The following is a 25,377-nucleotide window of genomic DNA, read 5'->3' as shown; positions in this document are numbered from 1 at the left end:
AGCCCAACATCCATTAGCTGTTATTCCTGATGCTGTCCCTCTCTCCACCCCACAGGCCCCAGTGTGTGTTGTTCCCCGCCATGTGTCCATTTGTTCTCATCGTTTAGCTCCCACTTGAAAGTGAGAACATACGATGTTTGGTATTCTGTTCTTGTGTTAGTTTGCTGAGAATAATGGCTTCCAGCTCCATTCATGTCCCGCAAAGGACATAATCTCGTTTCTTTTTATGGCTGTGTAGTATTCTGTGGTATATATGTAACAACGTTTTCTTTATCCAGTCTATCATTGATGGGCATTTGGATTGATTCCATATCTTTGCTATTGTGAATAGTGCTGCAGTGAACATACACGTACATGTGTCTTTGTAATAGAATGATTTACATTCCTTTGGGTATGTACCCAGTAATGGAATTGCTGGGTCAAATGGTATTTCTGCTTCTAGATCTTTGAGGAATTGCCACTCTGTTTTCCACAATGGTTGAACTAGTTTACACTTCCACCAACAGTGTATAAATATTCTTTTCTCTCCACAACCTTGCCAGCATCTGTTGTTTTTTTGACTTTTTAATGATGGCCATTCTGACTGGCATGAGATAGTATCTCACTGTGGTTTTGATTTGCATTTCTCTAATGATTAGTGATGTTGAGCTTTTTTTCATATGTTTGTTGACTACGTGAATGTCTTCCTTTGAGAAGTGTCTGTTTAGGTCCTTTGCCCACTTTTTAATGGGGTTGTTTTGTTCCTGTAAATTTAAATTTCTTGTAGTCGCTGAATATCAGACCTTTGTCAGATCGATAGATTGCAAAATTTTTCTCCCATTCTGTAGGTTGTCTATTCACTCTGATGATAGTTTCCTTTGCTGTGCAGAAGCTCTGTAGTTTAATTAGATCCCACTTGTCAATTTTTGATTTTGTCTCAATTGCTTTTGGCATTTTCATCATGAAATCTTTGCCTGTGCCTATGTCCTGAATGGTATTGCCTAGATTTTCTTCTAGGATTTTTATAGTTTTGGGTTTTCATGTAAATCTTTAATCCATCTTGAGTTAATTTTTGTATAAGGTGTAAGGAAGGGGCCCAGTTTCAATTTTCTGCATATGGCTAGCCAGTTCTCCCAGCACCATTTATTAAATAGGGAATCATTTCCCCCATTGCTTGTTTTTGTCAGTTTTGCTGAGGATCAGATAGTTGTAGGTATGCAGTCTTATTTCTGACTTCTCTGTTACGTTTCATTTGTCTATGAGTCTGTTTTTGTACCAGTACCATGCTGTTTTGGTTATTGTAGTCTTGTAGTATAGTTTGAAGTCGGGTAGCATGATGCCTCCAGCTTTGTTCTTTTTACTTAGAATTTCTTTGGCTATTTGGGCTTTTTTTTGGTTCCATATGAATTTTGAAATAGTTTCTTCTAATTCTCTGAAGAATTAGAAGAACTTCTAGAGTTCATTGTTTGAGTTTGGACCCAGAGAGCCCCTAAACATGTAAATGGTAGTTTAATGGGAATAGCATTGAATCTGTAAATTACTTTGGGCAGTATGGATGTTTTCATGATATTGATTCTTCCTATCCATGAGCATGGAATTTTTTTCCATTTGTTTGTGTCATATCTGATTTCCTTAAGCAGTGGTTTGTAGTTCTCCTTGAAGAGGTCCTTTACTTCTCTTAGCTGTATTCCTAGGTATTTTATTCTTTTTGTAGCAATTGTGATTGGGAGTTCAATCATGATTTGGCTCTCTGCTTGCCTGTTGTTGGTTTCTAGGAATGCTAGTGAATTTTGCACATTGATTTTGTATCCTGAGACTTTGTTGAAGTTGCTTATCAGCTTAAGAAGGTTTTGGGCTGAGATGATGGGTTTTTCTAGATATAGGATTATGTCATCTGCAAAGATAATTTGACATCCTCTCTCTCTATTTGAATACCCTTTATTTCTTTCTCTTGCCATATTGCCCTGGCCAGAACTTCTAATACTATGTTGAATAGGAGTGGTGAGAGAGGGCATCATTGTCTTGTGCCAGTTTTCAAGGGGAATGCCTCCAGCTTTTGCCCATTCAGTATGATATTTGCTATGGGTTTGTCATATATTTCTCTTATTATTTTGAGGTATGTTCCTTCAATATGTAGTTTATTGAGAGGCTTTAACATGAAGGATGTTGAATTTTATTGAAGGCCCTTTCTGCGTCTGTTGAGATAATCATGTGGTTTTTGCCTTTAATTCTGTTTGTGTGATAAATCACATTTATTGATTTGTGTATGTTGCACTAACCTTGCAACCTGAGGATGAAGCCAACTTGATTGTGGTCGATAAGCTTTTGATGTGCTGCTGGATTTGATTTGGTAGTATTTTTTCGAGGAATTTTTGCATTGATGTTCATCAAGAATATTGTGTTATATCTCTGCCAGGTTTTCGTGTCAGGATGATGGTAGCCTCATAAAATGAGTCAGGTAGGAGTCCCTCCTTTTCAATTTTTGGAATAGTTTCAGTAGAAATGGTACTAGCTCTTTTTTGTACCTCTGACTCTTGTTTTATATGAGAGCTGCTGGCAAACCTGCCCATCCTTACTTCCAGGGAATGACATACTATCTTTATTAACCTGGAATGTAGCACTTCTACCCTTGGAGGTAGGTATTTTTACTTTCATTACCCTTAAATGCTTTTGGTGGAGGTGGTGTCTCTATATTTACTATCTGAGAACATGAATAAATATGTGCCATAAGTTACTGTCTTCATCTTTCTAGGGCCATCTGCTTATACAAATCTTGAAAAGAAAATCCTGGAGCATGTTGACTGTTAATGTCTAGATGTGTATGGAAATGTGAGAGATTCATGGAGAATTGTCTCTCAACAGTTAGAACTCAAACTCTGTTCTGTAAGCAGCAAATGTTTTTGCCTCTATTTTTCATGCTTTTTTTAGCTTAAGAGGGGCCGTTAGGACTTACTGCTCTTTAGGCATCTGTCAACAAACTTTCTGATATCCCAGCACACAGACAATTAAAATTGCTGATTAAGGGCACACTAATTGCAACAAATCATGATGACAGATGGGGAAAAGGCAAAACTTTATAAATAATATTTACAAAAATTAAAATATAGTTTCCTACAGTTATTTATTGTGGCGTAAAAGTTTGCATATCAGTCATTTCTAAGATAATTACTACTCGATGTCTAAAAAAACTTAAATAAAAACAATTATTTAAATGATTCTTTTCAATTATGTATAGAATATATGTATGTGGAACACCAAATTCTCCTATGAAGAATAATAAATTAGATAGTACAGTGCAAGTGTTTTACAACTTATGATCAATATATTTATATAGATGATCCGTTATACTAAATTGCACAAACATACTCATATCTTTATTTATACATTTTAATACATTTTTAAAAATGTAAAAATGTTTGGTTACTTAAATTCTGAAATTCAGTGGCATAAAGTGGTTGTCACCCTACAGTCTTGTGCTGCATAATGATATTTTGGTCAACAATGGACTGCACATATGATGATGGTCCCATAAGATTATAATACTGTATTTTTACTGTACTTTTTCTATGTTTAGATATGTTCAGATACACAAATACTATTGTGTTACAATTGCCCACAGTATTAAGTACAGTAACCTGCTGTTTGGGATTATAGCCTAGGAGCAATAGGCTATACTGTATAGCCTAGGTGTGTAGTAGGTTATACCATCTTGGTTTGTGTAAGTACACTCTATGATGTTTGCACAATGATGAAATCACCTCACGACACATTTCTCAGTAAGTATTCCCATCGTTAAGTGATTCATGATTGTACTTACACTCCTACACACAACTTCTGGAACACATTGTTTGAGTCTGGACCCAGAGAGCCCCTAAACATGTCTAAGGGAAGAAATGGATAATTTTCTTCTCCTGATTTTGGTTCATTTTAATATTACCATGAAACTCAGGAGCAATTCAGATTAGTGGTCATTTTTAAATACTTGTGTTTCATTCAATAATTTATTCAACAGATATTTAATAAGCTTCTAACAAATCCTAGGTACTCTGTTAACCTCTGGAGATACAATGGTGAACAAATGTACATGTAGTCTCTGTCCTTAGAGGTTTATTGTCAATCTAGCAAAAAAGCATCACAGAAACAAATGCTAAGAAGGGATACTCTAGGGTTTTTAGAGTTTAAATAAAGGAATTTGACCTAGTCAAAGAAAAGGAAAAGAAAGCTCTTCTTTAGAAGTGATGTTTGAACTGAGATCTCAAGGAGAACTTGAAATAGAGGAAGAGGTAAGGAAAGTGTGTTCCAGGTAGAGGGAACATCAAAGGCCCTGTGGTGGCAAGGGGGATAGGATAGCCAAGGGAGCACAGCCTGGATGTTACTTGATGTTCATACAAAAAGGAGGTATACAAAAGATTATGAATTACTTTGAAAAACCAACAACTTTTTGTGAAATAAAGTTAGGTTTGGACGCCTGGGTCATCTAGGATACACAATCAGGAAAATTTATCAGAGAAGTAAAAAAAACAACCCTGCTTTTGTTTTCTTCTGACTCAATGATAAGTGACAGATGGGATTTGGGATAATGATAGAAAAATATCTTACTACGGAGACTTAAGAACGAGAGCGTTCTTTTTTATAATAACCAATAAAGCATGATATGAGCAAGACTTCAACCACCAAAACTAAGTTTAAAGATACATGTTTATCAGGAAACTGCTTTTGTTTCAGTGCTTATTGTTGAAACCTTTAAAAAACATATTAGCCCTATCCTTCATCTCTTTTAACTTTATGCCTAATAATTTAGTACAAACAATACATTATCTGGGTGAGAGTTCTTTCAAGATATAAAGTAAGACATTAAACAAATTTTTCATATTGATATTGCATTCCTTTCCTGCTCCAAAAACTTTATGAAGCAAATAAATCTTGATATTATCTGAAAGCCTGTTAAGACATTAACTTATTTTAGTATCAGAAGCACAGGCTCTCTGGCTTCTGGCTGTATAATAATCAGCAATACTATTCAAAAGGTTAAATCATTTAAATACTTATCTTTAATAGCTAAATAACCCTGGTTGGCTCATTGGATTGACATTTTATTTAAAATTGAATATATAGGAGCTATATCCATATTTCTGCTGTAAGTTTACTTCAAGCTCAAATAATTTTTTTTAGTGTTTACATTGAGGAGTTTCAGAGCTTTATCAATCGCTCTTCTAAGGTACAGTTCCAGCATTGCTTTCTGTAAAAAGCCTATCTCTCTCTAATAACCACATATACTTTTGATTTTCCATTGTGTAAGTGTTTTCATATAAAGAGAATGATTGACTCTTAGAGAACTACACTAATTGTTTAGATTCCTAAAAAGGAGAGGGGTGAGAAGGAAACATTTTCTGAATGTGTTGTTTTAGTTGATGAGGCCATGTTTAAATGTTAGAAACATTTTCTCAATGTGTTGTTTTAATTGATGAAGCCAAGTTTGAATGTTGAGTCTTTTGACATCCATAAATGCCAACCTCTTAAAAAGAGAATTGGATTTCTCTATGTTTCTGAATACATATTATACATTTAATAAAAAAAAACCATAACTGATATTGTCAGAAATAATAAGCTTGTAAATAAATAAAGCAGTCACTCAAACAGTTACAGGTAGAGAAAATGAATTAGGCAATTTGAATACATGCAATACCCTTAATAGTGAAAGTGATTTATGGATATTACATCTTTTTGACTCACGAACAACAGTAGTTGCTCTAGCAGAAAGAAGTATATATTTACTGTCATTTTTGCCGTCTTTTTTCAGTGTTCCTACAGATTAAGATATATTTTCTTGTTAGATATGGGTAAGGGAATGTGACATAAGCTCTTTTTTTATTTTTTTTAAAGATGGAGTCTATCTCTGTTGCCCAGGCTGGAGTGCAGTGGCACGATCTCAGCTCACTGCAACCTCTGCCTTCCAGGTTCAAGCGATTCTCCTGCCTCAGCCTCCCGAGTAGCTCGGATTATAGGCATGCACCACCATACCCGGCTAATTTTTGTATTTGTATTAGAGATGGAGTTTCACCATGTTGGCCAGGCTGGTATCAAACTCCTGACCTTGGGTGATCCACCTGCCTCGGCCTCCCAAAGTGCTGGGATTACAGTTGTGAGCCACAATGTCCAGCCAAGCTCTTTTCCAAATAGAATAAATATTAAAGTGTGACTTTTCTCTTTATGTTTTGACAAATAACTTATGCATTAATACATACTATATCCCATACTGAATTTTCCTTTTATGAGAGTCAGGTTGGGTGACATTTGCTAAATATGTAATTTTGTAAAATTTTTAGCCACTAAAGTACTTTACATACTTAGGTAGGTTATATGTTTAAATATATTATAAACAATATATTTTTGATATATGAAACAAACTTCTCTCAGCCTTGATAGGTATATATAATATACCTATTTGATATACCTACTTGATAGGTATATCATTAAATTATTAAATTTAATGATGTTAAATTATTAAAATATGTATTTATTTACTTTATTAAAATATGTGTTTTCCTACTTAATTTTGAAGCAATTTTCAAAAGTTGTTCCTAGAATATACTTCTCTAGGTAGGTGTATCAAGATATATACTTGGTAGGTATATCCGGTGACAGTGAAATGAGCTTAGTCCGTCTTAAATATAAAGGAAATTTATTGGTAAATTTGTGGATAAATTTAGCTCAGGCCCTGTTTCAGGACCCGAAGAAGTCATCAGGATCTGGGTTTTTCTCTTTCACTTCTGGGACCCTCTTCTGTACTTGTTTTATTCATAGATTGGATTTTTCCTTATGGTGGCAAGGTGGTTGTTGCAGTGATAGCCTCACAGTCTCTATTGTTCAAGTATAGTTGAAAAGAGTGAGTCTGGCTCCTGGCTAATTCAAACAGAAGTCAATTTTGAATAAGTTAATATCTTATTTGTTTGTGATGTTCATTCACATGTATTAAACTCTAATATACATTAGGATCAGTTTCTGGGCTATTTGAATTGTTCATGCAGTGAATATTGGGCAGGGCTATTGTGGAAGAAATCTATTTTTTATTGTTGTTATAACTTCTAAGTGGCTATAAGTGGTATAGAAAAAAAGATTTTATTTTATATAATTATCCAGTTACTGGACCCCTTACAAACTATTTTTTCTTAATTTTAAGAAATATTTAAATTATTATCTTAGCTTTTCTAGATAATCCTGTCATTAAAATGGTAATTTGCCTTCCACCCTTGTCAGTATTATGTTTGGTTTCCTATTTTGTTGCCTTGAATAGAAATTATAGCATAGATAATATTAAATAATAATGGCGTTATCTGGTATTTATTCTCTTTTTTATGGGAATGCCTTTAGTTTTTCCCATTAAGCATAAGGTTTGCTTCTTGTTTAAGATGAATATCCTTCCTTTAAAAAATACCTTTTCAAATTAGCTGGTCATAGTGGCATGCACTTGTAGTTCCAGCTACCAGGGAGGCTGAGGTGGAAGGAAGGCTTGAGCCCAGGAGTTTCAGGCTGCAGTGAGCTATGTTTGCACCACTGCACTCCAGTCTGGGTGACAGAGTGAGACCCTGTATCTAAAATAAATAAATAAATAAACTTTTAGTACTGATTTTATAAAATTTTTTAATTTGGAATGTATGTTTTGTGTTTTTTTGTTATCTAATAAGGTCATCATGTGTTGAATCATGAATCTCACTAAACCTACTGACAAGACAGATACATTGAGAAATTTTCTAACATTAAGCCACTCTTGAATTACTGAATGATGGTAGACAATATACCGCTGAATTTATTTTGCAAGTATGCAACTTTCTTGAAGAAGGTCTGCCAGGTTATTGTTTTCCCAGTAGAGAATGCCTCATGTTTATGAATACCTGAAAGCCATATAATGTATATCCTCTAAACCCAATATGAAGTTTTAAACAAGATGATGTGCAGGAAAAGGAAATTGTTTGAATATAAGGAATCTGTTTTAACATTTTACATCTTAAATATAGTTTGTTATATATAGGGTCTTAGTTACTACACAAAAAATGTAGGTTTCAGGTTGATGTATGATAGATTATAATTGTTTTTAGCACAGAACATTTACTTTTTAGGAAAGAATTAATGATGTTGTGCAGCTGAAGCCTGTGTTTTATTTGGATTTTTGCGCCTGTGATATTAGTCTGTAGTAGCGATAACAAGAATGTCAAACTATGGTATCAAAGTTGTTTATTTCATAAAATAAATTAGGTAACTTCATGAACATTTCAGAGAGCTTCGTGGCAAAATTTTCTTACTGAAATCATTTTTGAATTATTTGTTGACTTTTATAATTTAACTTTTACATCTATTTTTTGTTTAATCAGATTTTCCTACTTAATTTTGAAGCAATTTTAGAAAGTTGTTCCTAGAATATTCAATTTAATATATTCATTTTTATTAGCATAGCTTTATATAGAGTTAGATGTTTAAAAACTTCCGTATCTTTTATTATATCACCTTTCTCATTCCTAATTGTGTTTATTCGTGGTTTCTGTTTTCTTCCACTTGTCTTTTTTTTTTTTTTTTTTTTTTGAGGCAGGGTCTCACTCTGTTACCCATGTGCACACCACCACACCCAGCTAATTAAAAATATTTTTTTTTTGTAGAAACGTAGTCTCACTGTGTTGCCCAGGCTGGTCTCAAACTCCTGGACTCAAGAGATCCTCCCACCTCGGCCTCCCAAGGTGCTGGGATTACAGGTGTGAACCACTGTTCCTGGGCTTGTCATTTTTTTATTGTTATTTTTGTTATTATTATTTTATTTTGATATAGACTTGTCTATATTTTTTTCCCTCAAAGAACAAAGTGATGAATTTACTTACCAATTGCTTAATTTTAGAGATTTATTCTTATCATTTTCTTTTTCCTGCTTTAAACATCTTAACTTGAATGCTTTTTCATTATTTCCATAAAAGTACAATTCTATGATTTAATGTCTTGGAATAGTTTTGGCTACATTGATTAAAATTTGATAGGTTGTGATTTTATTTTCAGTGTTATTTAAATGTTTTACTTTAGATTGACTTTTTTTTTGGGGGGACGGTGTCTTGCTCTGTCACCAGGCTGGAGTGCAGTGGTGTGATCTCAGCTCACTGCAATCTCCGCCTCCCGTGTTCCAGCAATTTTCCTGCCTCAGACTCCCGAGGAGCTGGGACTACAGGCGTGTGCCACCACGCCCAGCTAATTTTTGTATTTTTAGTAGAGACGGGGTTTCACTGTGGTGGCCAGGATGGTCTTGATCTCTTGACCTTGTGATCCGCCCACCTGGGTCTCCCAAAGTGCTGGGATTACAGGCGTGAGCCACCGTGCCCAGCCTAGATTGATTTTTTTTTAAACAATAGGTATATATAAGACTTTTTCATTTTCAAAGAGGTTGTATTTTTTGTTATTAAAAAGAAACTTTGTTATTTCTGGTTTTACTGTGTTAGAAGATGAAGCCTGGTGTGCTGGCTCATGCCTGTAATCCTAGCACTTTGGGAGGCTGAGGTGGGAGGATCACTTGAGCTCAGGAGTTTGAGACCAGCCTGGGCAACATGGTAAGACCTAGTCTTTACAACAAATTTTTATAAAATTAAAAAAAGAAGATGATAACTATATAATTACTACTTTAGGCAGTTTAATGAATTCTTCTTTGTGGCTTGAAATATACTTAATTTAATTAATGTCCAATGGATGCTTGAAGTGGTATATTATTAGATTAGTACAAAAGTAATTGCGGTTTTTGCCATTACTTTTAATTATATAGTTACCATCATCTTCTTTTAATTCAAAGTAATGGCAAAAACTGCAATTGCTTTTGCACCAATCTAATAATTTGATCTTATTTTTTATATTATAAAATTTCTAAATTGTATCTGTGAAAGGTTGAAAAAGTTGTGGATATCTCCCAAATAATCTTGTATATGTGAATTTTCTTTTGTATTTCCAACAGTTTTTGTGTTACCTATTTTGAAGTTATGTTTTCCCCTGTGAAGGATTCTCGACTATTATATCTTTATTCCAAATACAAGTTTTTTTGTTTTTTTATACAACTTTTATTTTAGGTTCTGGGGTACATGCGAAAGTTTGTTACATCGGTAAACATGTCATGGCGGTTTGTTGCATAGATTATTTCATCACCTAGGAATTAAGCCCAGTACCCAATAGTTGTCTTTTCTGCTCCTTTCCCTCCTCCCACCCTCACCTGCAACTAGACAAACAGCAGTGTCTGTTGTTTGCTTCTTTGTGTTCATAAATTCTTATTTTGCTCCCACTTATACATGAGAACACATGGTATTTGGTTTTCTGTTCCTGCATTAGTTTGCTGAGGATAATAGCCTCCAACTCCATCCATGTTCCCACAAAAGACACGATCTTGTTCTTTTTTATGGCTGCATAGTATTCCATGGTGTGTATGTACCACATTTTCTTTATCCAATCTGTCATTGATCGGCATTTAGGTTAATTCCATGTCTTTGCTATTGTGAATGGTGCTGCAGTGAACATTCATGTACATGTGTCTTTATGGTCGAATTATTTATATTCCTCTGGGTATATACTTAGCAATGGGATTGCTGGGTCAAATGGCTGTTCTGCTTTTAGCTCTTTGAGCAATCACCATACTGCTTTCCACAATGTTTGAACTAATTTATACTTCCACCAACAGTGTATAAGTGTTCCTTTTTTTCCACAACCTCGCCAACATCTGTTATTTTTTGACTTTTTAATACTAGCCATTCTGACAGGTGTGAGATTGGTATCTCATTGTGGTTTTGATTTGCATTTCTCTAATGATCAGTGATACTGAGCTTTTTTCATTTGATTGTTGGTTGCATGCATGTCTTCTTTTGAGACTTGTCTGTTCATGTACTTTGCTCACTTTTTAATGCTTTTTTTTTTCTTGTAAATTTGTTTAAGTTCTGATATGGTTTGGCTCTGAGTACCCACCCAAATATAATGCTAAACTGTAATTCCCAATGTTAGGGGAGAGACCTGGTGGGAGGTGATTGGATCATGGGGGCAGATTTCCCCCTCGCTGTTTTCATGTTAGTTCTCACGAGATCTGGTGGTTTAAAAGTGTGTGGCACTTTCCCCTTCACTCTCTCTCTTCCTCCTGCTCTGCAGTGTGAAGAAGGTGCATTCTTCCTTTTTGTCTTTCACCATGATTGCAAGTTTTCTGAGGTCTTCTGGCTATGCTTCCTGTACAGCCTGTGAAACTGTGAGTCAATTAAACCTCTTTTCTTCATAAATTACCCAGTCTCAGGTAGTTCTTTATAGCAATGTGAGAACAAACTAATACAGCATCCTTATAGACGCTAGATATTAGACCTTTGTCAGATGTATAGTATGTAAATATTTTCTCCCATTCTGTAGGCTGTCTGCTTACTCTTTTCATAGTTTCTTTTGTTGTGCAGAAGCTCTTAAGTTTAATTAGATCCCACTTGTCAATTTTTGCTTTTATTGCAATTGCTTTTGGCATCTTCGTCATGAAATCTTTGCCCATTCCTATGTACTGGATGGTATTGTCTAGGTTGTCTTCCAGGGTTTTTATAGTTTTGGATTTTACATTTAAGTTTTTAATCCATCTTGAGTTAGTTTTTGTATATGGCCAAAGGAAGGGGTCCAGTTGCAGTCTTCTGTATAAGGCTAGCCAGTTATCTCAGTACCATTAATTGAAAAGGGGAGTCTTTTCCCCATTGCTTGTTTTTGTCAGCTTTGCAGAAGATCAGGTGGTTGTAGGTGGTGCAGTCTGATTTCTGGCCTCTCTGTTCTGTTCCATTGGTCTATGTGCCTGTTTTTGTACCAGTACCATGCTGTTTTGGTTACTGTAGCCCTGTAGTATAGTTTGAATTTGGGTAGTGTGATGCCTCCAGCTTTGTTCTTTTTGCTTAGGATTGCCTTGGCTATTCAGGCTCTTGTTTGACTCCATACCATTTAAAAATAGTTTTCTCTAGTTCTGTGAATAATGTCTTCGGTAGTTTGATAGGAATAGCATTGAATCTGTAAATTGCTTTGGGCAGTATGGCCATTTTAACAATATTGATTCTCCATATCTGTGAGCATGGGATGTTTTTCCATTTGTTTGTTTGTGTTTTCTCTGATTTCCTTGAGCAGTGTTTGTAGCTCTCATTGTAGAGATCTTTCACCTTCCTGGTTAGCTGTATTCCTAGGTATTTTATTCTTTTTGTGGCAGTTCTGAATGGGATTGACTTTCTGATTTGGCTGTTGGTTTGGCTGTTGTTGTGTATAGGAATGCTGGTGATTTTTGTACATTGATTTTGTATCCTTAAACTTTGCTGAAGTTGTTTACCAGCTAAAGGCAGTTTTGGGCTGAGACTGTGGGGTTTTATAGATATAGAATTATGTCATCTGCAAACAAAGATAGTTTGACTTCCTGTCTTCCTATTTGAAGAGAGGATGCCCTCTATTTCTTTCTTTTGCCTGATTGCTCTGGCTAGGATTTCCAGTAATATGTTGAGTAGGAGTGGTGAGAGAGGTCATCTTTGTCTTGTGCTGGTTTTCAAGGGGAATGCTTCCAGCATTTGCCTATTCAGTATAATATTGGCTGTGGGTTTGTCATAGATGGCTCTTATTATTTTAGGGATGTTTCTTCAATATCTAGTTTATTGAGAGTTTTTAACACAAAGCGGTGTTGAATTTTATCAAAAGCTTTTTCTGTATCTATTGAGATAATCATATGGTTTTTGTCTTTCATCCTGTTTATGTGATGAATCATATTTATTGATTTGTGTATGTTGAATCAACCTTGCATCCTGGGGATGAAGCCTATTTGATCATGGTAGATTAGCCCTTTGATGTGCTTTTGGATCCCATTTGCCAGTATTTTGTTGAGGATTTTTTTTTTTGCATTGATATTCATCAAGGATATTGGCCTGAAATTTTCTTTCATTGTTGTGTCTCTTCCAGGTTTTGGTATGAGGATGATATTGGCCTCATAGAATGATTTGGGGGAGGAGTCTTTCCTCAATATTTTGGAATAGTTTCTATAGGAATCTTACCAACTCTTCTTCGTAAATTTGGTAGAATTTGGCTGTGAATCCATCAGGTACTAGGCTTTTTTTTATTGGTAGGCTATTTATTACTGATTCAGTTTTGGAGCTCATTTTCAGTCTGTTCAGGAAATCAGTTTCTTCTTGGAGGAATTTTCTTCTTGGAGAAGAAAACTCCAATTTCTTCTTAGAGAATTTCACCCTCTCTCCAGTCTTGGGAGGGTGTGTATGTCCAGAAATTTATCCGCCTCTTCTAAGTTTTCTAGTTTGTGTGCACAAAGTTGTACATAGTAGTTTCTGATGTTTATTTTTAATTCTGTGGCATCAGTGGTAACATTGTCTTCATCATTTTTAATTATGCTTATTTGGATCCTCTCTATTTTTTCTTTATTAGTCTAGCTAGCGGCCTATCTATCTTACTAATTTTTTCAAAAAAAAACAAGCCCTGGTTTTATTGATTTTTTGAATGGGTTTTCATGTCTTGATTTCCTGCAGTTCAGCTCTGATTATTTTTTTGTCTTCTGCTAGCTTTTTGGTTGATTTGATCTTGCCTTTTCTAATTCTTTCAGATGCGATTCTTTAGGTTGTTAATTTGAGATCTTAGTAAACTTTCTGATGTGGGCATTTAGTGCTATTGGTATGATTTTGGTTTTTCTGAACTTGCTGAGGATTATAAGTTTTATGTCCAATGATATGGTCAATTTTAGAGTATGTGCCATGGAGTGATTAGAAGAATGTATATTCTGTTGTTTTTGGGTGGAGAGTTCTGTAGACATGTACTAGATCCATTTGGTCCAATGTTGAGTTCAAGTCCTGAATGTCTTTGTTAATTTTCTGTCTCAATGAACTGTCTAATACTGTCAATGGAGTGTAGGAAGTCTCCCACTATTTTTATTTGAGAATGTCTCTGTCTCTTTGTAGGTGTCTAAGAACTTGCTTTATGAATCTGGGTGCTCTTGCATTGGGTACCTGTATATATAGGATAGTTAGGTCTTCTTGCTGAATTGAACCCTTTACCATTATGTAATGTCCTTCTTTGTATTTTTTGATATTTGTTGGTTTGAAGTCTGTTTTGTCTGAAATTAGGATTGCAACCCCTGCTTTCTTCTGTTTTCCATTTGTTTGGTAGATTTTCCTCCATCCCTGTATTTTGAGCCTATGTGTGTCACTGTGTGTGAGATGAGTCTCTTGAAGACAGCATACCAATGGATCTTGCTTTTTTATTTAGCTTGCCACTCTGTGCCTTTAAATTGGGCAATTTAGCCTGTTTATATTCAAGGTTAGTTTATGTGTGCAGATTTGATCCTGCCATCATGATGTTAGCCGATTATTTTGAAGACTTGTATATGTGGTTACTTCAGAGTGTCACTGGTCTGTGTACTTCAGCGTGTTTTTGTAGTGGCTGGTAATGGTCTTTCCTTTCCATATTTAATACCAGAGGAGCTCCTTTGGGTACTTGTAAGGCAGGTCTGGTGGTAACAAATTCCCTCAGCATTTGCTTGTCTGAAAAGAATATTATTTCTTCTTCACTTTGAAACTTCGTTTGGCTAGATATGAAAATCTGGGTTAGAATTACTTTTCTTTAACAATGTTGAATACTGGCCCCTGGTCTCTCATGGATTTTAGTTTCACCTGAGAGGTCTGCTGTTAGTCTGATGGACTTCCCTTTGTAGGTGACCTGACTTTTCTCTCTAGCTGCCTTTAACATTCTTTCGTTTATTTCCACCTTGGAAAATCTGATGATTATGTGTCTTGAGGATGATCTTCTTATGAATATCTTACTGGGGTTCTCTGCATTTCCTAAATTTGAATATTGGCCTCTCTAGCTAGGTTGGGGAAGTTTTCATGGATGATGTCCTATGTTTTCCAAGTTGGTTCCATTCTTCTTTTCTCTTTTGGGGACACCAATCTGTCATATATTTCATTTCTTTACAATATCCCGTATTTCCCAGAGGTTTTGTTCATTCCTTTTCATTCTTTTTTTCTCTATTCTTGTCTACCTGGCTTATTTTAGAAAGCAAGTCTTCAAGCCCTGAGATTCTTTCCTTCACTTGGTCTATTTTCCTATTAATACTTGTGATTGCATTATGACATTTTTGTAGTGTGTTTTTCAGCTCTATCATGTTGGCTGTGTTCTTCTCTATACTGGCTATTTTGTCTGTCAGCTCCTGCATTGTTTTATTATGGTTTTTAGCTTCCTTGCATTTGGTTTCAATGTATTCCTGTTGCTCAATAAACTTCATTCCTACCCATATTCTGAATTCTAGTTCTGTCATTTCAGCCATCTTAGCCTCAGCTTGGTTCTGAATCCTTGCTGGAGAGGTGATGTGGTTATTTGGAGGAAAGAAGGCACTCTGGCTTTTAGAATTTTCAGCATTCTTGAGCTGATTCTTTCTCATCTTTGTGGGCTTACCTACCTTCAATCTTTGAGGTTGCCTACTGTGTTAGTCCATTCTTCACACTGCTATAAAGAACTACCTGAGACTGGTTAATTTATGAAGAAAAGAGGTTTAACTGACTCAAAGTTCCACAGGCTATCCAGGACACATGGTTAGGGGGGCCTCCGGAAACTTACAATCATGATAGAAGTGTGAAGGGGAAGCAAGCACCTTCTTCACATGGTAGAGCAGCGGGAGAGAGAGAGAGTAAAGAAGCAAGTGCTACACACTTTTAAACAACCAAATCTTATGAGAACCTACACGCTATCATGAGAACAGCAAGGGGGAAGTCTGCCCCCGTGATCCAACCACCTCCTACCAGGCCCCTCCTCCAACACTGAAGATCATAATTCAAGATGAGACTTGGGTGGGCACGCAGAGCCAAACTATATCAGTTGCTGACCTTTGGATGTGTGTGTGTGTTTTTTTTTTTCCTTTTTGATGACCTGGAGGGTTTGATGGTATAAGGTAGATATGGCTTCATTTATGGGAGATATTAGGGGGCCAGCACACAGCTCCCAACCTCTGGACGGTGTGCTCTAACTCTGGGGAACTTGTATTGGTCCCCGACTTTGTTCTCTGGCTTCTTGAGGCTTAGAGTTCACTGCACTGGGGGCACCAAGGTGCAGCAAAGTGCTAGCTGATGCAGGAGTTCCTTCTTCCTTGTGGGCATTCACCACAGTGGTGGAGGCCTGGCAGCTGGCGGGGAAGCAGGGGGCCTCTGCTGGAGACTGTGTGCTGTTGCACTGGAGGTGGTGTTGGCTTGGGGATGGGTACTGGCTGGAGAGCTCTGGGTGCCTTCTCTGTCCCCCACAAGAGGAGTGATCACTCAAGGTGTGGGAGTTCTTTGTGCAGTGTTAGCACTAGGGTGTGGTGCTGGTGGTGGTGGGGCTTGTTGGCTCTGTGCCTGCCACGGCTTCCTCTGCAATAGCTGTTTATTTGGGGGAGGGCAAAGCAGACTTCACTCACATGTGCTGGTGTTGCAAGTAAAACAAAACCTGCCTATGCAGACACATACTAGCGAAGTGATGTGGGGAGTTGCCATGGGCTCTGGGGGAAAGCTGCCGTATGGGGAGGGAGTATGTGGGCTGGTGCATGGCTGTAAGGGCTGCCTCTCTGGAGCTATCCAGTGTTTGGGCACGGTCTATCTGTGCAGAAGCTATGGTGTGGGCTCCCAGAGCATTCAAAACTGCCCTGTTAACAGGCATGGCCAGGCTGGGCCCTGAGAGAGGCCAGCAGACCAAGGGTTGCTCAGGTCAGACCAGGCCCGTCTGATTTCCAAGACTGCACTGAACAGATCAAGTCTGACAGTTCTCCTAGGGCTAAAGTCTCTTATGGGAGCAAATCAAGCCTAGAGGGATGGCTGTCCCTGGCTGTGTTCTACTACAGATGCTCTGGCATCAAACCCTCTGGGCTCTACTTCAGCTGGCTTGCTGCCCCACCACTTCTCTAAGCAGCTCTCTCTGCCACCTCAAGTGTCCATAGTGGTTGAAGGGTCCCTTCCTGCCATGGTTTCAAAGGACCATGGTGAGAATGGGTTGCTCCTTGCCAGTTCAACTCACCCATTCCCTCAGTGCTGTTGCGGTTCAAAAATGAGTCTGGTGCTCAGTAGCCCATGTGGGGTTCCTAGCTTTCTCCCCGTTCAGCCCAGCTTCTGGGTCTTTCCTCCATACACTTTCAGCACCTTCCCTCTGAAGATCTGTTAAAAACATGCCAGTCATCTCAGTCCCTCCATGGGAGCTGTTTCACTTGTCTGCATCTAGTTGGCCATCTTGCCTTCCCCATGCAAACACTTAATTTAAATCTCCTCCACTGCTGTCTTGAAATTCTTAGTGAGTTTTGAACAAGGGATTCCACATTTTCTTGTTGCACTATGCCCCAAAATTATATTGGCAGTTCTCTTTTGGTTTCTCTGCTATAATCTAGGATTCTCCCATTGGCTGTTTCAGGTCTTCATGATCTAGTCCTCTCCCAGACTTTTTGTGATCCAGCCTAGTCTCAGCTTTCCCTACCTCAGCGTAGCTTCTAGGAACATTCCAGTAGGAGTGCCCTAGCTGTAGACTCTATTTCTGGAGAGTGAAGGGCTAACAGCTATACATTTTTCTGGAGAGTAAAGGGTTAAGTGCTATACACTTAATGTAGGACATTAGTTTTGTCCTAGCTGTAGACTTCAGAGGTTTTTGGCTATAAGACATTTTGCTCAAAATTATAATAAAAAGTTGTATTAAATATTTAGCATGTTTCAGTCATTTTATGGCTGAACTTATAACTTATTGAAACATTGTGAAAGAAACTCCACCAAAGGAAAATTGCATCAAATCACTGAATAGAATATATACAAGCCTCATTATTTTAATTATTTTCAGAGCTAGTGATTTGTTAATATTTTCAATAACAAACTTTCTGGATGGATGCAAGATGGATCTCAGTTATAAGAATTTTATTTTATAGTAAATGTAGAATTTATTAAGATTAAAATTTTTAATAACAATTTTTGAGTTAAAACATTAGCAGATAAAATAAAGATGATTTACCAAAGAATTTTGAGCTCTAAGTATCTTGAGTGGTCACATTTAATAGTCTGTAACAAAACAAGCCTGTTATATTAGTTATTTTTGCTCACAATTATAATCCAATGCAAAGGTTATTTTTCCTCACATTCATAATAATTTAGGGGTGTTCCTTTTGAAGAACAACTGTCTTCATTTGTATTTTGATTCTTTGGAGTAAATTGTAAAAAATGTAAATTGCAAAATTAAACATTATATGGAGTAACACCTGTGCTTTTTGTACCCTGCTGCATGGGGTTGTGCATTGTGATTTGATTATTGCTAAATACCAGCTGTTTTGCATGAAAGTTATAAAAACATAGTGATCATAAAGGGATGGTGAAAAATAAAAATTGGAGCATGACCTAAGCTGTTTTTATCTTTAAAAATTTATGTTCTGGAACTATGATATTTTCCCCTGTATCATAAAAATTTATTGTATTTGTAAGGAATATGTCTTAAAGAGACCAGAGAAAGATTTAGCTAGAAGTTAGAGGCTTCAGGATAAACCAGATAAGTAGATAATAAATTTGGTTTGAATTATAATTAAAGCTCAAAATGGAACTGCTACAAAATTCAGGACTAATTTAAAAGTCTTTAGTAGTTTATTTATTAGAAGCATATCATCCAACAAATGAATTTGCGGATTAAAGCATCTGAAAAAAATCATATATAGCTATCTTTGTTTATTTTGTGAAATGAGATATATACACAGGATTTATATATCTTTAGCTTTCAGTGAATGAACATTTACCATAAAATGTTGCCAAAAGAAACCAGTTAATGTTTCCACGATTATGTCTCAAGGCAATTAATGCAATTCTTGTGAAGGACAAAGATAAAATTATTGGTCATCTAAACTGATGTATAGAAGAAAATGGAAGGAGGAAGTACATTTGAACACAGGCACTAAATAAAAGTCTAAAGTCAGAGAAACTGTGTTTACTTTTACTCCAATTTAGATTTTTTTAATTATTTGCTTTTATAAGTATTTAGAGATTGATTCTTAAAGGTTTTATATAGCTATAGTTAATGGCTCTAATAGAGTTTGTCTCTGCTGGAAGTGTCTATAGAATCCAGAATATTAAAGGATATGGAATGACTATGCCTATACTCTAAGCAAGGGATTCTGAACGTATGATTAGCAACAGATGTGTTTACATGAAGGGTTGAGAGTGGATCTCTTGTTGCATGTTTACATTAAGTTCTCATAAAAATCAGTTATATTTTTGGGAGACTATTTTGATGTTATTTTGGGGGTTAATGGAGACTAAGTCCTATTAATTATGATATACCTAGATTTTTATACCACTTTAATTATTTTTTCAAATTCTTTTTGATCATTTTGTTGTAAGAAATTGGAAAGGTATGGTATAAATGGGCCTCAGGCCTTCCGTGTGGCCTAACAAACTGTGAGGAAAACTAACCAACTAGCCAGCCATTGAGAACTACTGTTGTCTAATGTTTCATCAGTCCTTTTATATTCCCCAAAAGTTGAGAGGTAAGGTATACCTTGACGTGCTTTCTTTCTGAGAATAAGACTGTATTTTCCCTTCCTTAGTGAGGTTAGGGAGGGAAAGGACAGGATTCAGTCACCGAATTTACTATGTCTTTGAAAGCCAGTCAAATTTAGCATCGGGTGGTTGTTACTAGCTATCTTTTAATAGGTGATACTTATTTATGAGTATATAGACATACTATACAGATTCTTCTCCAGAATGGGTCATTGGTTCAATGCCTACTAAGTAAGTGATAGCCACTGTGTTAAGCATTTTAAATACGTGATTTTATTTAATGTTTTCTAGTCACCAAACATTTGCTTCTGTTAATTATTCTAATTACTGCCTAAGGTATATATTTTTAGCCTTTCATATTTTCACATTTATATTGATGTATATTTATTAAAATGGAGTGCTAAATGTGAAGAATGTATTATTGAACTTTAAAAAGTCATCAACAAAACATAAAAACATATTTAATTTAAAACTCTATCATACCTATGTGTATATCCTTAGACAGAGATCTGAAAGGATGTTGACCAAAATATTAACAGTGGCTAGTCACCACTTGGGGTGGAGCAGGAGGCAGGTGTGAGAACTCAATGAATAGATAATATTTTTAAAATGAAAAAAACTAATGAGCTATTTTTATTGTAATACAAGACTAAAGTTAGTGAATATTAGCTTTGACTTGATAAGTGCAAGTATATTCCTCATCTCAAGAGGTAAACAAATAAGAGCCATAAGAAACTTCTCTCCAATAAATGCCTTAAGCAATAAATTACATGGATTGCCAAAAAGAAGGGCTTCTGGGGATAGAGGGTTTCAATCTCTATTGTATCCTTTTTCCCCACTTGAGAAATTTTTGGGAGATAATAGGTTTTATAGTTGAATGTGAATTTGTTTCCTTTTTTTTTTTTTTGAGACGGAGTTTTGCTCTCGTGGCCCAGGGTGGAGTGCAATGATGCAATCTCAGCTCACTTCAACCTCCGCCTCCCGTGTTCAAACGATTCTCCTGCCTCAGCCTCTTGAGTAGTTGGGATTACAGGCATGCACCACCACACCTGGCTAATTTTGTATTTTTAGTAGCGACAGCGTTTCACATGTTGGTCAGGCTGGTCTGGAAATTCTGACCTCAGGGGATCCACCTGTCTCCCAAAGTGAGGCTTGAGCCGCTGCGCCCAGCGTGTTTCCTATTTATATATATTGGCCAGAGCTTTTGTTCCTCTATGATGCTCTCAAGCAATATGTCCTCTCTTCTTCTGCTTGACAATATGCAGAACCTCCAAAATCTTTGTCTTAGGTTTGTTTCCCATTGCCATAACTGATTATTACAAACTAGGTAACTTATAAAGAAAATAAGTTTATTTGGCTCATGATTCTGGAGACTGGGAAGTCGAAGAGCATAGCACAAGCATCTGGAGAGGTGTTTGTGTTATATCATAATATGGTGGAAAGTATCACGTGATGAGAGCAAGGGAGCATGTCAGCTCAGGTCTGTCTTCCTTCCTATAAAGCCACTAGTCCTATCATGGGGTTCCCACCTTGATGACTTTATCTAATCCTAATTACCTCCCTAAAGCCCCATTTCCCAATGCCATCAACATATGAATGTGGGGATTAAATTTTCAGCAGAAAAAATTGGAAGGACATATTCAAACCATAAAAACCTTCATTTAGTGATCATTTTTCTTCTGTGCTAGAAAAAAATTTTGCAAATATTGATAAGGTAGCATCAGTATAGATGATCAGGTAGGTACTTCAGTTTTGTTAGGATCATCTTTAACTTTGATAGAATTAATTTTAACTTTGGCAGATTAGGGAACTAACTTCCTTTGGCATTTCTAGCTAGCTACCTAAGGTGGGATCTCTCATTAGTTAAGCAAAGATGTGAACAGGATTCAGCAATTGTTTGGATTTCTGTTGATGGGGAGTGAAGACAGAGAATTCCTATTCTGCTATCTTCCTGACATCACTTTTTCTCCTTTTTTTTTTTTTCTTTTTTTTGAGACGGAGTCTCTCTGTGTCGCCCAGGCTGTCAGTGCAGTGGCACGATCTCGGCTCACTGCAAGCTCTGCCTCCCAGGTTCATGCCATTCTCCTGCCTCAGCCTCCCGAGTAGCTGGGACTACAGGCGTCCGCCACCATGCCCGGCTAATTTTTTGTATTTTTAGTAGGGACGGGGTTTCACCATGTTAGCCAGGATGGTCTTGATCTCCTGACCTCGTGATCCATCTGCCTCAACCTCCCAGAGTGCTGGGATTACAGGCGTGAGCCACCGCGCCCGCCCTCCTTTTTGTTAAAAACATTGGTATGATTTTTCTCTTTTATTAGCCTCACTTTTTTGATGATTGTCTTTTAGCAGATCTAGCTCAAGGTAGAAACCTTAGAGATGAGCTTTTGTAGGAATTCAGGCTCTCCCTCGGATTCATTGTTCCTCAACTCCTCTGAGTATGGTCAGAGGCTGTAATGAGCTCTCTGACTGAAAAGCAGCCTGGCCAGTATAAGCAAGGATTCAGGAAGAGAGAGGGGCAGAACCCCCTTTTTTAAAAAAAATAAAAAACTTAATGTGAATAATGCAAAACAAACACAAAAGTGGAGAGACTATTATCATGAATCCTCATGTGCCCATCACTCAGCTTTAATAATTTTCAATTCATGGTCAACCATGTTTTACTTCTACTTTCCTTCTTCAATTATTTTGATGTAAATACCAGATATATATTTTAATCTGTAAACGTTTTAATATGTATACCTCAAACATAATCACAATGCTAATATCATACTTACAAAATGAAAATAGTTTAATATCCTCAACTAGCTTCTTTGTGTTCAAATTTTCCCAATTGCCTCATATTTTTAATAAATTTTGTTTTAATCAGAATCCAAATAAGATCCATACATTGTAATTGGTTGATATAGTTCTTAATTTGTAAAAATACATATGCTTTCTCTCTATCTCTTCATTATATTATATTTATCAAAATAAGTTTATTATTCTCTTGAATTTCCTAGTCTGGCTTTTCTGAGTATTTCCCAATGGTGTCTTTTAGTATGTTTCTTTGTCTTTTGTATTTTCTATAAATTTGTAGACTAGAGGCATAATCAGATTAATGCTCAATCCTTTCAGCAAGACTGCTTTGTAGATGGTATTGTGTACTAAAAAAATCAGGAGGCACATAAATGTTTGTTTTCTCTCTCTTTGTAATATTGGTGGCCATTGATGATCAAAATCTAGACCTAATTATTTATTAGGAGTTGAAGAATGGCCATAGCCTATAAATTTTCGTCTTACTAGTTGAAATAAAACTGTTTACTGTTGGAACTGTGGTATAGTACATATAGAAAAGGCAAGATACACGCTTGATTTTTAAAATTTATTGCTTTTCAAAAGATAAATTGTTGCTTAGCACCTCCAATGGTGATCATTTATTTTTTAAAAACTATCATTATGGATTCATAGAGTTAAATATATGTGTTTCAATAAGTATTCTTACTGCTGCTCAATATGTTCTATTTTTGATAGTTGGGAGCCTTTGGATTTAGCTCCTGGGTTCTTTTTACATAAACCAAGCTATCTTTGATTCCTTCCTTGCTTTCTGGTATAATAAAATGTTTAGTGTTATCCTTAGCGTTTACTTTTATTCTGAAGCTGAGGAAGCTCAAGCTCATGCAGGTTAAGTAATTCAACCAAAGTTTTACAGGTAGTAAACAACGGGCTTGATATTCTGACCCAGCTACATTTTATTCTAAAACTTCAAGTCAAGTGTTCATTAGAGACCCTTCTACCCCACAAATTTAATTCTTATTTAGCATTATTTAACTAATTATAATTTTGACAAATTCTGCTTTAAAGGAAAAAGGAATTAAGTTTTTTTGTTTTTCTTTTTAAGCAAAAACTCTTTACTTTTAAGAAAAAGGTGTAATTTTTTCATTTACTATTCTTGGCATAAATTTTGATTTTTTCCAGTGAAACCAAAATCTCCTGAACCCCCTTCAGTATCATCCAAGTCTTGAATATCTCTTTATGTATAAAAAATTCATTCATAAATGAGCTGTGCAATCCAATCATTTTTTTGACTTCAAACTTTTCTTTGCCAAAATTAAACAGTATATCACCAAAATTTCCTCTGTAGTCTTTATATGACACCAGCTCCTACATCTATAAAGTGTTTTGCAGCCAAGCCAGACCATAGAGCAACTATTCCATAACATCCAGATGCAAGACATATCTGGATGTCTGTTTTCACAAGAACTTTGTCCATAGGTAGTATTGTATAATAATAGGCACTGTATAGGTCATAGTCTGTGGTCCCTGTGGATCCCTGAGTTGAGTCTGCGGTGTGCTTAGGGAGCCAGGCAAAGTGGGGCTGCATGCCACTCTCCTCTGCAGGCTGGCCGGCTTCTTGAGGGAAATGGCAGGTGTCTCTTCAGAGCAGGGCATGGTAGAGCCAGAAAGCAAGTGGAGGAGACAGCCCAGGGAACAAGAGAGCACAGGATGAGCACTGCAGCAGGGAACCCACCAAGATCTCTCAAAATCTTTTATGTGTACTTTCTTTTGTTTTCTACATCAAAAAGCCTACATATAACATTAACTGCTCTTTCTAATTTAAGATAAACTTTGTTCTTCAGATAGGATTAGTTGCTTTGCTACTTTCTCTAATTATATGAACTCTAATCCAGGATAGTGTCTTATTATTCTTGAAAACCTGGAGTTCCTCTGTAAATTCTTTTTCCTATTTTATCTTATTTTATCTTGTAGATTAAAAGAGAAAGCCAAGAGAATCTGGGGCAGATTATAATACATTGCTTCATCCTTTCCAACCTGGAGAGTTATGCCTTCTGCCCCCTTGGTCTGTACATTCCCCAGGATATTTATGTGCACTAGAATTACACTTAAAAAAACCATACTTTTGTCCCTAGCATCTGAGTCAGTAGGGTTGGTAGTCACTTGTATAGTTTTAGAGTTCTTCTGGTGACCTGAATACTACGTTTAGTTGAGAAATACTGTCTCTGGGCTCTATAATCTCTGTGAGAGTTTTCTTTTTATCAGGAAAAATGTTGTCATCTACATTTATGTATCATGTATCCACTTATTTTTTAGCTCGTGTTTAATCCATACTTTATTAACATTTTAAAATCTCAGAATAAATTCTTGAAAAGTTTGCAATGCAGAAAAATATGAAGAATAATATAAAAATTGTTGTATTTAAATACAGAAGTTTCCTTTGGTTATTTCTAAAAATACAAGACCTACCTTTTCCTTGTGGCTGGCTCTAGCAATAAAACCAGGTCTTCAGCTTGTCTTTCAAAGGAGTTTGTTCACATACTGAGTGCTCCAACTTTTATAGCTCCTACATGAGGGATTGGCTTCTAAATCATCTAGCTGTGGGAACTGATAGGCCTCTACACTTGTGAGTCTTCTAGGACCACAGAGAATAAAGATGTGGATTTAAACAGGTGCATGAGCACTTCCAGCAGCTATCCCATGAATTTAATGCAGAGTGAATAGGCAGAAACTCCTAGATCCCTGTTTCTCCCTGGAAGGGATTTGCCTGCGCACTTTCCAAGCTGCTGCCTGTGGGTCAGGTTTCTAACTTGCCTGCATCTGGGAGCTGATGAAACAGGTAGACCTCTAGGGAAGTTTAAATGAGTGTATGGGCGCTCCTCATGCTTTTTATCCCTGTCCTGCTTCAGTGATAAAATCAGGTCTCCAGCTTCTCTTTGTCAATTTCTCCACACATAAGCATGCAGCTTTTAAAGCTCCTACTTGAGGGGCTGGCTACTTGAATCACCTAGCTCTGGGGCTGAATGGTTCTTGGCATTTGGGAGTTCCCTGAGACCACATATAACGAAGAGGTGGGTTTAAATGGATGTGT

General features: G+C 36.5%; 1 protein-coding gene and 1 pseudogene across 3 annotated transcripts in view; one reads left to right on the top strand and one right to left on the bottom strand.

The window, feature by feature from the left end:
- STPG2 (sperm tail PG-rich repeat containing 2) overlaps window positions 1–25,377 on the top strand; it is a 672,078-nt gene that overhangs the window by 72,320 nt on the left and 574,381 nt on the right. The gene's annotated exons all lie outside the window — the stretch shown is intronic.
- LOC101131203 (deoxyuridine 5'-triphosphate nucleotidohydrolase, mitochondrial-like) lies at window positions 23,437–23,942 on the bottom strand (annotated as a pseudogene).

This window comes from Gorilla gorilla, chromosome 3 (genome assembly GCF_029281585.2).
Source record: "Gorilla gorilla gorilla isolate KB3781 chromosome 3, NHGRI_mGorGor1-v2.1_pri, whole genome shotgun sequence".
Lineage (NCBI taxonomy): Eukaryota > Metazoa > Chordata > Mammalia > Primates > Hominidae > Gorilla > Gorilla gorilla.
The sequence above is the reverse complement of the archived record's forward strand: the minus strand, read 5'-3'. Positions and strand labels throughout refer to the sequence as shown.